Source organism: Pinus tabuliformis, chromosome X (genome assembly GCF_031772625.1).
Source record: "Pinus tabuliformis cultivar Carrire ecotype Pingquan chromosome X, CPIR1, whole genome shotgun sequence".
Lineage (NCBI taxonomy): Eukaryota > Viridiplantae > Streptophyta > Pinopsida > Pinales > Pinaceae > Pinus > Pinus tabuliformis.
In genome coordinates, this window is record NC_142308.1 from 215,719,976 (window position 1) to 215,733,379 (window position 13,404).

A 13,404-nucleotide genomic window follows, 5' to 3' on the forward strand; every position below is an offset into this window, starting at 1 on the left:
ATGCTTGAAATTCTTATTATTATGATGTGTAGATATTGGGCTCGGGGCGTAAGAGTTGGTTATGAGGGTTTCTACAATAGTTTTAAGGCCTTAAATACTTTTTCACCTAATTACTATGAAAGTTGATTTGGTTGGGTAGGTGGTGGGATATCATGACTAGGAGCAAGGCCTTTTATGGTGATATCTATAGAGGAAACTTTAGCAATTGTGACATAAATGATTTTAGACCTTTGATTGAAGATGGTGGATTTGTGGTAATGTTTTAACATAGCTTGGTGGGAGTATTTGATGAAAGCGAGATAGGTTTAGCATATGAGATGAGTTTGATAGCAACAATGTAAACTTTCAAATGGTGGCCACTTTTACAATGTGTAGTATCAACGGGGGTGGTGGTGAGAGGTCAATAGGCCCAAATAGTGAAGCAAGGAGGACCCATTTTCTATAAAGGGATCTTAAGATTGCACCACCTTAGTTTGTATAGTTTGATGCATAACATATTTTATATGGGCTAGGACCACCTTTTGTGTATAGGTGGGTCCAAAATTCTCTACATGTTTCACCAATTTTTTTGTTTGGCCATACTAAGGACTAACTAGATGTGGAAGTTTTTGTAAATCGTAGATATATAATAAATATATAGTTGTTTAATTATGTTTTCTTCTAGTCATACTCCTCCTTCTCCTCCACTTAATATAATTTATACCTCTAATAACAAAGGAATTGATGTCTCTAGCTCTAGTTGTGGACCTAGCTAGTAGGGGTATTTGATATGTATATTGATTCTTGTACTTTTGACTTGAGATGTATATATGAAATATTTATTGATTTTGATGAGATGTATATTTGACATATAAATTGATATGTATATTGCTCATGTATATCAAATATTTCTATTAAATTATACTTCATAAATTTATTCTTATATATTTAGTAAACTTTCTATTAATGTTGATACAATTAAATTATTTTTAATGTTAATATTGATAACTACATTTTTTTCTTGTACTATTTAATATTTTTTCAATATGATGATTGTAAATTGTTATTAACCTTTCATATCCAACGTTATAAAGTGAAGGAAAACTCATAATTGGCCAATTATAGATACACATAATAAAATGACACATCCACAATATAAATGATGAAACAAAACATTTACATATGACTCTTTGTTTCCATCACTCTAATTATCTTCCTCACAACATTATGACATAATTGTTCTCAAAAAATGTTTTTCCTTGGGATCAATTTTTTGTATGAACCCCCAATCTCCATTGAGCAAATTATGTTAAAATACATTTAGTTGTAATGTTTTAAGAAAACATAAAGCTTTATATAACCACGTAGATGGGAACAAATACACTCTTAAAAATCCAAACAAAGTATTTTGTCATATGTATAACAACCCAATCTCATAAAATACATATTTCCTTTTCATCCCAAACACAGTGATGTGCTAAATCATGAGACACACTAAAGAGTGGCCTTCATTTTTCCTTTGCTAAGCAAAACCTCCATAAAATTTTAATTACAAAGGTTTGGATTTGAATTTTGTCAATTATTTTTTCTAACAATGTGTTTTATATGTAAAAGTGAACCTATACACTTTACATTGCATATCACACTAAAAAAAAGTAACTTACAAAAAAATGCACACGTTTGTCATCATTGCACTAAAATATACAATGAAAAAATGAGTGGGAATTTCATTTTTCTAAATGGAAATCCTAATCCTTATTTTATTCTTTTAACATTTTCCAAAATTTGGAGGGGATATTTGTGCAAGAGAGATGTACTAGCAAAGAACTTGGAGTGGGAATTTTTTTTTAAGATCCAAATTTGTAAGAGATAATCATAGTCACATAAAAACATGCAGAGGATAAATTTCATTTGTGTAACTTGAATATATTAATCATCTCAATCATTTCCTACTTGATTCAAACAATTTTAAGTCCATTATAGAAAAAAGAAGGGTTTTGTAGTTACATTTAGTATTGATAGCCCTAGCTTTCTTATTATTTCTCTTGGGTTTCCCTCTCTATATTCACAATAAGATTTTATTTTGTTTTATTTTATTTTATGAAATAAATTTTTAGAAGGTTTCTTTATTTGTATAAAGGGCATTTAGTATCCATTGTAATGGGAGCACTCATTGCATTGGATCCCAAACATTATCACTAATAGTTTACTTTAAAAGATGTTTTCATGTTTATCAGTGCACATTGTATAGGAATAACATAAAAATGTGAATGCTCATATCAACATCACTGCTTAGTTTAAACTGAAAATAACATTGTTTTTAATGCTAAAAGTGTCATATTTTAATCTTTTTCATGGATTAAACAATGTGCAATAAATAGTAATGACAAGGCCAATTCATTTAATAATTTAATACTTTATAGAGCATCAAATGATTATAACAACTATAAAAACAACATTCTCAAATTTGTGACATCATGGTAATCCTATATAGATGTGTATAAATATGTATAACACACTAGTGCATATGTTTTTATTATGAGAACTAAAAACTTATTTTGTAAAAAAAAATTCATGATTTCTAATTTTTTTTTTAGAAGATGGCCAATATATGTTTAATGAAAAAACTTAAAAGAAAAAACTTCTTTCATGTACATCGAATATAATTATTGTATAAAATATTAATTTTCAATTGTTATGTTGAAGAAAAGAAAGAAAAATGAAATCCATTCAACACATAAGACATGATGACAAGGAAGAAAAGGGTGGATTGCAAAATTTGTGAGTATTTACATTTTTTTCCTTAATTAATATCTCATATTGTTTGTGATATTAATATTTAAAGAATTAATTCACACATATATGAATGTCTTCCAATATATGCTAACATCCAAAGAATATCCAACTGAAGAATTGTTTGGCATTGTGTTAAGTATGTGTTATGAGTATATGTTGAAGTATCAAGAGTTAATTGAACACTTTGTAAGTATCTATGTTTCTTAACTTCACTCATTTTATAATGAATGGAAAAATGAAAAGCCTTTATATTAATTAAATCTATTTTTTTATGGCATATTGAACATGTAGGGAACAAAGTATAGAATGGAGCTAATAAAGGAAATTTGTAGAGATGGCATGAAGCATGGCTTCAAAAAAATGTGTATCTTTTATAAAACACTTGCTACTATGACACACTTTTTGATTTATGCAATCATGTATATTCAACTATATAAATGTGTATATAATTGTTACATTTTATTTCCTTGTTTATAGATGGATCATGAAGATGAAAAATATAAAAACAAGACACTCAAGAAAATATTTGGTTTAACCCAAGTACAATATCACCTACAACTGATGAAAAAATGAGGTATGCACGTAGCTTGAGTGATGGTAGCAGTTCAAGTAATGATTGAAACAAATATAATTGAATGTTACTACAAGTTATTTGTTATGGAATATTTGTATCTAAAAATCATGGATTTTCTTTAATGTACTTGACATATTGTTCCAATTGTATAAGGACATGCTTCTAAGTGTGACAATTACATATAGATATTTCGGTTACTATATTCAACATATTGTACCAATTGGATGTCCATAGGTTACCAATAAGTGTAACAACTACATACTGATTACATTTTGAAAGATGATAAGTGTCTTATTCATACATAATAATTAATTGAGTTTCTTATTTTATTGCATTGTCCAATGTTATAAAATGTTGCATTGTTGATTAATTAACATATGGATGATTTACATTATTACAAATAATAGAGGTGTAATCCATTAGATAATGCATTAATGCAATCATTATATGGAAATACACTAATTAAAATATAAAATACCATATTATTATAAACAAAAATGATTTTGACATGATATATATATATATATATATATATATATATATATATATATATATATATATATATATATATAATCGGTGCATTGAAGTATTTTGAACTTACTAAATGGTGCATGCCATAAATATAGACACTAATGCCTTTTTACGAGTCATATGCATTGATGGCTATTAATTATATTACCACATTGGTGCTAAAAATTGTGAAAAATCACTGTCACTTTAAATGACATTATGCACAATTATATTTATTGTTTCAAAATATTATGGTGGTTCAGATCTAATATATGTACCAATGCTTAGTAACAAAGAATGGTACTAATATCTCACCTCAAATGTTCAAAATTTCACATCCCTCAAGTGCACATGGTAATATAGGCAACGATGCATTTATATGTACAGTATAAAGCTCAATATGCATTGGTACTATGTTTAGGTGTACAAACATTGACTATTTTAAACCAATATAATTGAATGATTGAAACCAATATAATTGAATTTTACTACAAGTTATTTTTTATGGAATATTTGTATGTAAAAATCATGGATTTTGTTTAATGTACTTGACATATTGTTCCAATTGTATAAGGACATGCTTCTAAGTGTGACAATTACATATATATATTTTGGTTACTATATTCAACATATTGTACCAATTGGATGTCCATAGGTTACAAATAAGTGTAACAACTACATACTGATTACATTTTGAAAGATGATGAGTTTCTTATTCATACATAATAATTAATTGAGTTTCTTATTTTACTGCATTGTCCAATGTTATAAAATGTTGCATTGTTGATTAATTAATATAGGGATGATTTACATTATTACAAATAATAGAGGTGTAATCCATTAGATGATGTACTAATTCAATCATTATATGGAAATACACTAATTAAAATATAAAATACCATATTATTATAAACAAAAATGATTTTGAGATGATATATCTATATATATATATATATATATATATATATATAATCGGTGCATTGAAGTATTTTGAACTTACTAAATGGTGCATGCCATAAATATAGACACTATTGCCTTTTTACGAGTCATATGCATTGATGGCTATTAATTATATTACCACATTGGTGCTAAAACTTGTGAAAAATCACTATCACTTTAAATGACATTATGTACAATTATATTTATTGTTTCAAAATGTTATGGTGGTTTAGATCTAATATATGTACCAATGCTTAGTAACAAAGAGCGGTACTAACATCTCACCTCAAATGTTCAAAATTTCACATCCCTCAAGTGCACATGGTAATATAGGCAATGATGCATTTATATGTACAATATAAAGTTCAATATGCATTGATACTATGTTTAGGTGTACGAACATTGACTATTTTAAACCAATATAATTGAATGATTGAAACCAATATAATTGAATGTTACTACAAGTTATTTGTTATGGAATATTTGTATGTAAAAATCATGGATTTTATTTAATGTACTTGACATATTGTTCCAATTATATAAGGACATGCTTCTAATAAGTGTGACAATTACATATAGATATTCTGGTTACTATATTCAACATATTGTACCAATTGGATTTCCATAGGTTACCAATAAGTGTAACAACTACATACTGATTACATCTTGAAAGATGATGAGTGTTTTATTCATACATAATAATTAATTGAGTTTCTTGTTTTATTGCATTGTCCAATGTTATAAAATGTTTCATTGTTGATTAATTAATATATGGATGATTTACATTATTACAAATAATAGAGGTGTAATCGATTAGATAATGTATTAATGCAATCATTATATGGAAATACACTAATTAAAATATAAAATACCATATTATTATAAACAAAAATGTTTTTGAGATGATATATATATATATATATATATATATATATAATCAGTGCATTGAAGTATTTTGAGCTTACTAAATGGTGCGTACCATAAATATAGACACTAATGCCTTTTTACGAGTCATATCCATTGATGGCTATTAATTATATTACCACATTGGTGCTGAAAATTGTGAAAAATCATTGTCACTTTAAATGACATTATGGACAATTATATTTATTGTTTCAAAATATTATGTTGGTTTAGATCTAATATATGTACCAATGCTTAGTAACAAAGAGTGGTACTAACATCTCACCTCAAATGTTCAAAATTTCACATCCCTCAAGTGCACATGGTAATATAGGCAACGATGCATTTATATGTACAATATAAAGCTCAATATGCATTGGTACTATGTTTAGGTGTACGAACATTGACTATTTAAACCAATATAATTGAATGATTGAAATCAATATAATTGAATTTTACTACAAGTTATTTGTTATGGAATATTTGTATGTAAAAATCATGGATTTTATTTGATGTACTTGACATATTATTCGAATTTTATAAGGACATGCTTCTAATAAGTGTGACAATTACATATAGATATTCTAGTTACTATTTTCAAAATATTGTACCAATTGCATGTCCATAGGTTACAAATAAGTGTAACAACTACATACTAATTACATTTTCAAAGATGATGAGTGTCTTATTCATACATAATAATTAATTGAGTTCCTTATTTTATTTCATTGTCCAATGTTATAAAATGTTGCATTGTTGATTAATTAATATATGGATGATTTACATTATTACAAATAATAGAGGTGTAATCCATTAGATAATGTATTAATGCAATCATTATATGGAACTACACCAATTAAAATATAAAATACCATATTGTTATAAACAAAAATGATTTTGAGATTATATCTATATATCTATATATCTATATATATATATATATATATATATATATATATATATATATATATATATATATATATATATATATATATAATTGGTGCATTGAAGTATTTTGAACTTACTAAATGGTGCATGCCATAAATATAGACACTAATGCCATTTTACAAGTCATATGCATTGATGGCTATTAATTATATTACCACATTGGTGATAAAACTTGTGAAAAATCACTATCACTTTAAATGACATTATGCACAATTATATTTATTGTTTCAAAATATTATGGTGGTTTCTATCTAATATATGTACCAATGCTTATTAGCAAAGAGTGTTACTAACATCTCACGTCAAATGTTCAAAATTTCACATCCTTCAAGTGCACATGGTAATATAGGCAATGATGCATTTATATGTAAAATATAAAGCTCAATATGCATTAGTACTATGTTTAGGTGTATGAACATTGACTATTTTAAACCAATATAATTGAATGTTACTACAAGTTATTTGTTAAGGAATATTTGTATGTAAAAATCATGGATTTTATTTAATGTACTTGACATATTGTTCCAATTGTATAAGGACATGCTTCTAATAAGTGTAACAATTACATATAGATATTTTGGTTACTATATTCAACATATTGTACCAATTGGATGCCCATAGGTTACCAATAAGTGTAACAACTACATACTGATTACATTTTGAAAGATGATGAGTGCCTTATTCATACATAATAATTAATTGAGTTTCTTATTTTATTGCATTGTCCAATGTTATAAAATGTTGCATTGTTGATTAATTAATATATGGATGATTTACATTATTACAAATAATAGAGGTATAATCCATTAGATAATGCATTAATGCAATCATTATATGGAAATACACTAATTAAAATATAAAATACCATATTATTATAAACAAAAATGATTTTGAGATGAGATATATATAATCGGTGCACTGAAGTATTTTGAACTTACTAAATGGTGCATGCCATAAATATAGACACTAATGCCTTTTTACGAGTCATACGCATTGATGGCTATTAATTATATTACCACATTGGTGCTAAAAATTGTGAAAAATCACTGTCACTTAAATGACATTATGCACAATTATATTTATTGTTTCAAAATATTATGGTGGTTTAGATCTAATATATGTACCAATGCTTAGTAACAAAGAGTGGTACTAACATCTCACCTCAAATGTTCAAAATTTCACATCCCCCCAAGTGCACATGGTAATATACGCAACGATGCATTTATATGTACAATATAAAGCTCAATATGAAATGGTACTATGTTTAGGTGTACGAACATTGACTATTTTAAAACAATGTAATTGAATGATTGAAACCAATATAATTGAATTTTACTACAAGTTATTTGTTATGGAATATTTGTATGTAAAAATCATGGATTTTATTTAATGTACTTGACATATTGTTCCAATTGTATAAGGACATGCTTCTAATAAGTGTGACAATTACATATAGATATTTTGGTTATTATATTCAACATATTGTACCAATTGGATGTCCATAGGTTACAAATAAGTGTAACAACTACATACTGATTACATTTTGAAAGATGATGAGTGTCTTATTCATACATAATAATTAATTGAGTTTCTTATTTTATTTCATTGTCTAATGTTATAAAATGTTGCATTGTTGTTTAATTAATATATGGATGATTTACATTATTACAAATAATAGAGGTGTAATCCATTAGATAATGTATTAATGCAATCATTATATGGAAATACACTAATTAAAATATAAAATACCATATTATTATAAACAAAAATGATTTTGAGATGATATCTATATATATATATATATATATATATATATATATATATATATATATATATATATATATATATATATATATATATATATATATATATAATTGGTGCATTGAAGTATTTTGAACTTACTAAATGGTGCATGCCATAAATATAGACACTAATGCCTTTTTACGAGTCATATGCATTGATGGCTATTAATTATATTACCACATTGGTGTTAAAACTTGTGAAAAATCACTATCACTTTAAATGACATTATGCACAATTATATTTATTGTTTCAAAATATTATGGTGGTTTAGATCTAATATATGTACCAATGCTTAGTAACAAAGAGTGGTACTAACATCTCACCTCAAATGTTCAAAATTTTACATCCCTCAAGTGCACTGGTAATATAGGCAACGATGAATTTATAGGTACAATATAAAGCTCAATATGTATTGGTACTATGTTTAGGTGTATGAACAAAGACTATTTTAAACTAATATAATTGAATTTTACTACAAGTTATGTTATGAAACCAGCTCAAGAAAAGATAGAAAAGGTAGATCAACGCCTTAGAATTCAGCCTCTTCGAGGGGGCAACCTCCTTTACATTACATAAATGAACAATTCTTGGATGATACAAATGACAAAACCTCCTTTCTATATATAGGAGTCTAAGGAGTCACAATATAATCCAGCCGACCTAACAACAACAATATAAAGCCACAAAAATAACAATAGAGGGATTCTATGGGGCACAGAAATAAGAATATGGGGGTAATAGGGGCACAACAATATAAATAAGGGGTATAACTACAATAGTAATGGGGTAATCACTAGTATTATATGGACCCAACATGCCCCTCTCCTTCAAAAAAGTGTTGTCCTCAACGCTTGAGTAGTTCTGGATACTTCTGCATAAAATTCTCATCCTCCCATGTGGAATCTTCAGCGGATAAGTTCTTCCACTTGATAAGATACTCTGAAATTGATCGATTTCGTAGCTGTCGAGTTCTTGTTTCTGTGACTGCTTCCGGTTCCAATATAATTTTTCCTTCCTCGTCAAGTTCTGGCAATATTGTTTGAATTGGGAGCTTGTCGCCTATAACCTTCTTTAAACATGAAACATGGAAAACTGGGTGCAATCGAGAAGCTGCAGGAAGCTCCAATTTGTATGCCATAGTACCAATCTTTTGCAACACCTTGTACGGACCATAATACTTTGGTGATAATTTATTATCCTTCTTAGCTTGCTTTAGGGACATTTGCTTATATGGTTGTAGCCGTAGGAATACCCAATCACCTACATCAAAACTTCTTTCACTGCGATGTTGATCTGCCTGTTGTTTCATTCTATTTTGTGCCAACACGAGGTTATCCTTTAAGAGTTGGAGGACTTGTTGTTGATGTTCGATGTGATGTTCCACTGCCTGAACCTTAGAATTTTCTCTTAAATATGATGTGATGGATGGTGGTTGATACCCATAAAGTGCCATAAATGGGGTCATTTTTGTTGCTGTATGGAAGGAAGTGTTATACCACCATTCAGCCAGAGGCAACCATTTGACCCATTGTGTCTGTTTATCAGATACAAAGCAACGAAGATATCCTTCCAAACATTTGTTTACTATCTCAGTTTGCCCATCAGATTGAGGATGATAAGATGAGCTATGAGCTAACTGAGTACCAAGACAAGAAAATAATTCTGTCCAAAAATTTCCAGTGAAAATGGGATCTCTGTCACTTACAATAATCTTTGGGTTTCCATGTAGCTTTTGAACTGTTTCCATAAATGCAGTAGAAACTGTACTGGCTTTAAATGGATGTGATAATGCACAAAAGTGTGCATACTTGGTAAGTCTGTCAACTACCACCATGATGACACTCTTTCCCTCAGACTTGGGTAAACCTGTGATAAAATCCATTGAAACCTCCTCCCAACGTTGGCTTCGAATGGATAAAGGTTGTAACAGACCCGGTGTCTTAATTGTTTCAACTTTATTTTGTTGGCAAACCAAACATTCCGCCACAAACTTTTGAATATCTGATTTAAGGCCATCCCAAAAAAATTCCTTCTTAACCCTGTGGTAAGTTTTTAAAAATCCTGAGTGCCCTCCTTTTGTTTTAGCTGGGAATTCTTACAGAGGTATAAGCAATCTTTGTACCATAACGAATCATTTTGCCAGCTAAATGTATCAGAAGTACTGGAATCTTGTTGTAGCTTTCGAATAATTTCCCACACTTCTTCGTCATTCTTCCATTCCTCCCTTGCTTCGTTTATCCAATCTGGTTGGATAATAGAAATGGCACACAACAATGCTTCCACATCCTCATCCTTTCTTGAGAGTGCATCTGCCACCACATTTTGCTTCCCTTTTTTGTAGATGATTTCAAAGTCATAACCCAACATCTTTGTGACCCACTTTTGTTGCTCTTCAGAGGATAATCTTTGTTCTAAAAAGTATTTAAGGCTATCATGATCTGTTTTTACCTTGAAGTGTCTTCCCATTAGGTAGGGTCGCCATTTCTTAAGTGCATGGAGTATTGCCAACATTTCCTTCTCATAAATAGCTTTGCTTAAAAACTTTCCCTTGATTGGACGACTTTCAAAAGCAATGGGTCTTTCATCTTGCATTAGAACAGCACCAATTCCATTTCCTGAAGCATCACATTCCACAATAAAGGTTTTTGTGAAGTCCGGTGTAGCTAAGACCGGTGCTTGGCACATTGCCTCTTTAAGATGTTCAAAGGCCTTTGTTGCTTCCGGAGTCCATGAAAATGAATCTTTCTTCAATAATGTTGTTAGAGGTGCTGCTATTCTCCCATAATTCTTAACAAACTTGCGATAATACCCTGTCAACCCAAGAAATCCTCGCAGATGCTTTATGGATGTGGGGATTTTCCATTCCTTAATGGCTTTAATTTTGCTAGGGTCTACCTTAACTCCTTCATGAGATACAATATGACCCAAATATTCCACCTCCTGGACTCCAAAGAAACATTTGGATCTTTTTGCATATAATTGTTTCTCCTCCAATAGTTGTAGCACCCTGTCAACATGTTCAACATGATCCTTCCAAGACTTGCTGTAGATTAGTATATCATCAAAAAATACTAACACAAATTTTCTAAGGAATGGTTTGAAAATTGAATTCATCAAACCTTGAAATGTTGAAGGTGCATTGGTAAGGCCAAAAGGCATGACCAAAAATTCATAATGACCCTCATGAGTTCTAAATGCCGTTTTCGGAATGTCTTCAATCTTCATTCTGATTTGATGATATCCCGAACGAAGATCCAACTTGGTGAAGTAAATTGATCCATGCAATTCATCCAGTAATTCATCAATGACAGGAATGGGGAACTTATCTTTAATAGTGAGCTTGTTGAGCTCCCTATAATCCGGACACATGCGCCATGATCCATCCTTCTTGTGCACCAATACTACTGGAGCTGAGAAAGAACTTTGACTCGGTTGAATTATACCAGCCTCTAGCATTTCTGCAACCATACGTTCAATTTCACTTTTTTGGACATAGGGATATCTGTACGGCCTGATGTTTGGAGGAACACTTCCTGGAATCAGATGAATAGCATGATCATGATCACGCATAGGTGGGAGACCTTTGGGAGTCTCAAATACCTTGGAATGATTGTCCAGGACTTTTTGGAGATCTGGAGAAATAGATGATTCCAATGTGGAAACATCTAGCGAACATAATTGTGCAATTACACCTCTTTGCTCCTTTTTTAGAAGCTTTGTCATACCATTAGAGCTGATTATCTTTCCTGGTTTCCCTGCAATACCCCTTAATTCAACTTCCTTTCCTTCCATAGAAAATTTGATGAAAAGTTCTTGAAAATTAAAAGCTATTGTACCCAAGGATTGTAGCCATTGGACTCCTAGTACAACATCAGCACCTCCCATTGGAATGGAAAGCATTGGGCTAGTCAATACATATTCTCCCATGGATAGCTTGATATTATGGCACTTTCCAGAGCAATTTATTGTTCCTCCATTTGCAATCATCACTTGACACTCTGGTGCTGGATATAGGAAGCAATTCAATTCTTTTGCTACCCTACAATGAATAAAATTGTGGGTGCTTCCTGAATCAATCAACACTATTACCTTTTTCTTCTTGATTTGTCCTTCTATCTTGATGGTTTGAGGAGTGGTAATTCCCGCCAATGCATTACAAGATATGGTCGGATTTATTTGTTCTTCATCTAGGCTTTGTTCCTGGAGTATATCCTCTTCTTTTGACCTTTCTTGCTCCTTTTCTTCTTCCTCTTCACAATCTATGTAGAATAATTTCTTCTCAGCACACTTATGACCTTTTGTGTATTTGCTATCACAATTGTAACAAAGCCCTTTTGCTCTTTTTTCTTCCAATTGTTGTGGTGTCAACCTTGTAGGTTGTGGAAGACTAGGGGCAACAACACTTCCGTCTTTATAGTTGTGAATGGTATGCTTCCTAGTTGCCATAATTTTGCTTTCCATTTTTCTTGCTAACCTGAATGCCTTCTCTAATGAATCAGGTTCCCAAAGGCGAACATCATGTTGGATATTATCCTTTAAAGACCCTATGAACACATCAATCCTATGCTCCTCTGGAATATCTTTTACCCTTATGTTCAATTTTTGGAACTCCTCAATGTGCTCCATTATTGAACCCTTTTGTTTGAGACTTATCAATTGGCTAAAAAAAGTGTTGCTTTTTGTATCCTCATAATGTGCTATCAATTCTTCCGTAAAAATTGCCCAAGTGATAAATTGTTTACGAGAACAAAGCCATTGATACCATACAAACTGATTTGGTTCCAAATATACAGTTGCCATACGTACCTTTTGTGTGTTTTGCACATTATTGAGATCGAAGAATTGCTCCATCTGTAATATCCATGTGGCGGGATCCTTGCCATCAAACTTCCTCATATCGATTTTTGGAATATGGTGATTCTTCGATCCAACATTAGCGTCTATGGAATCAT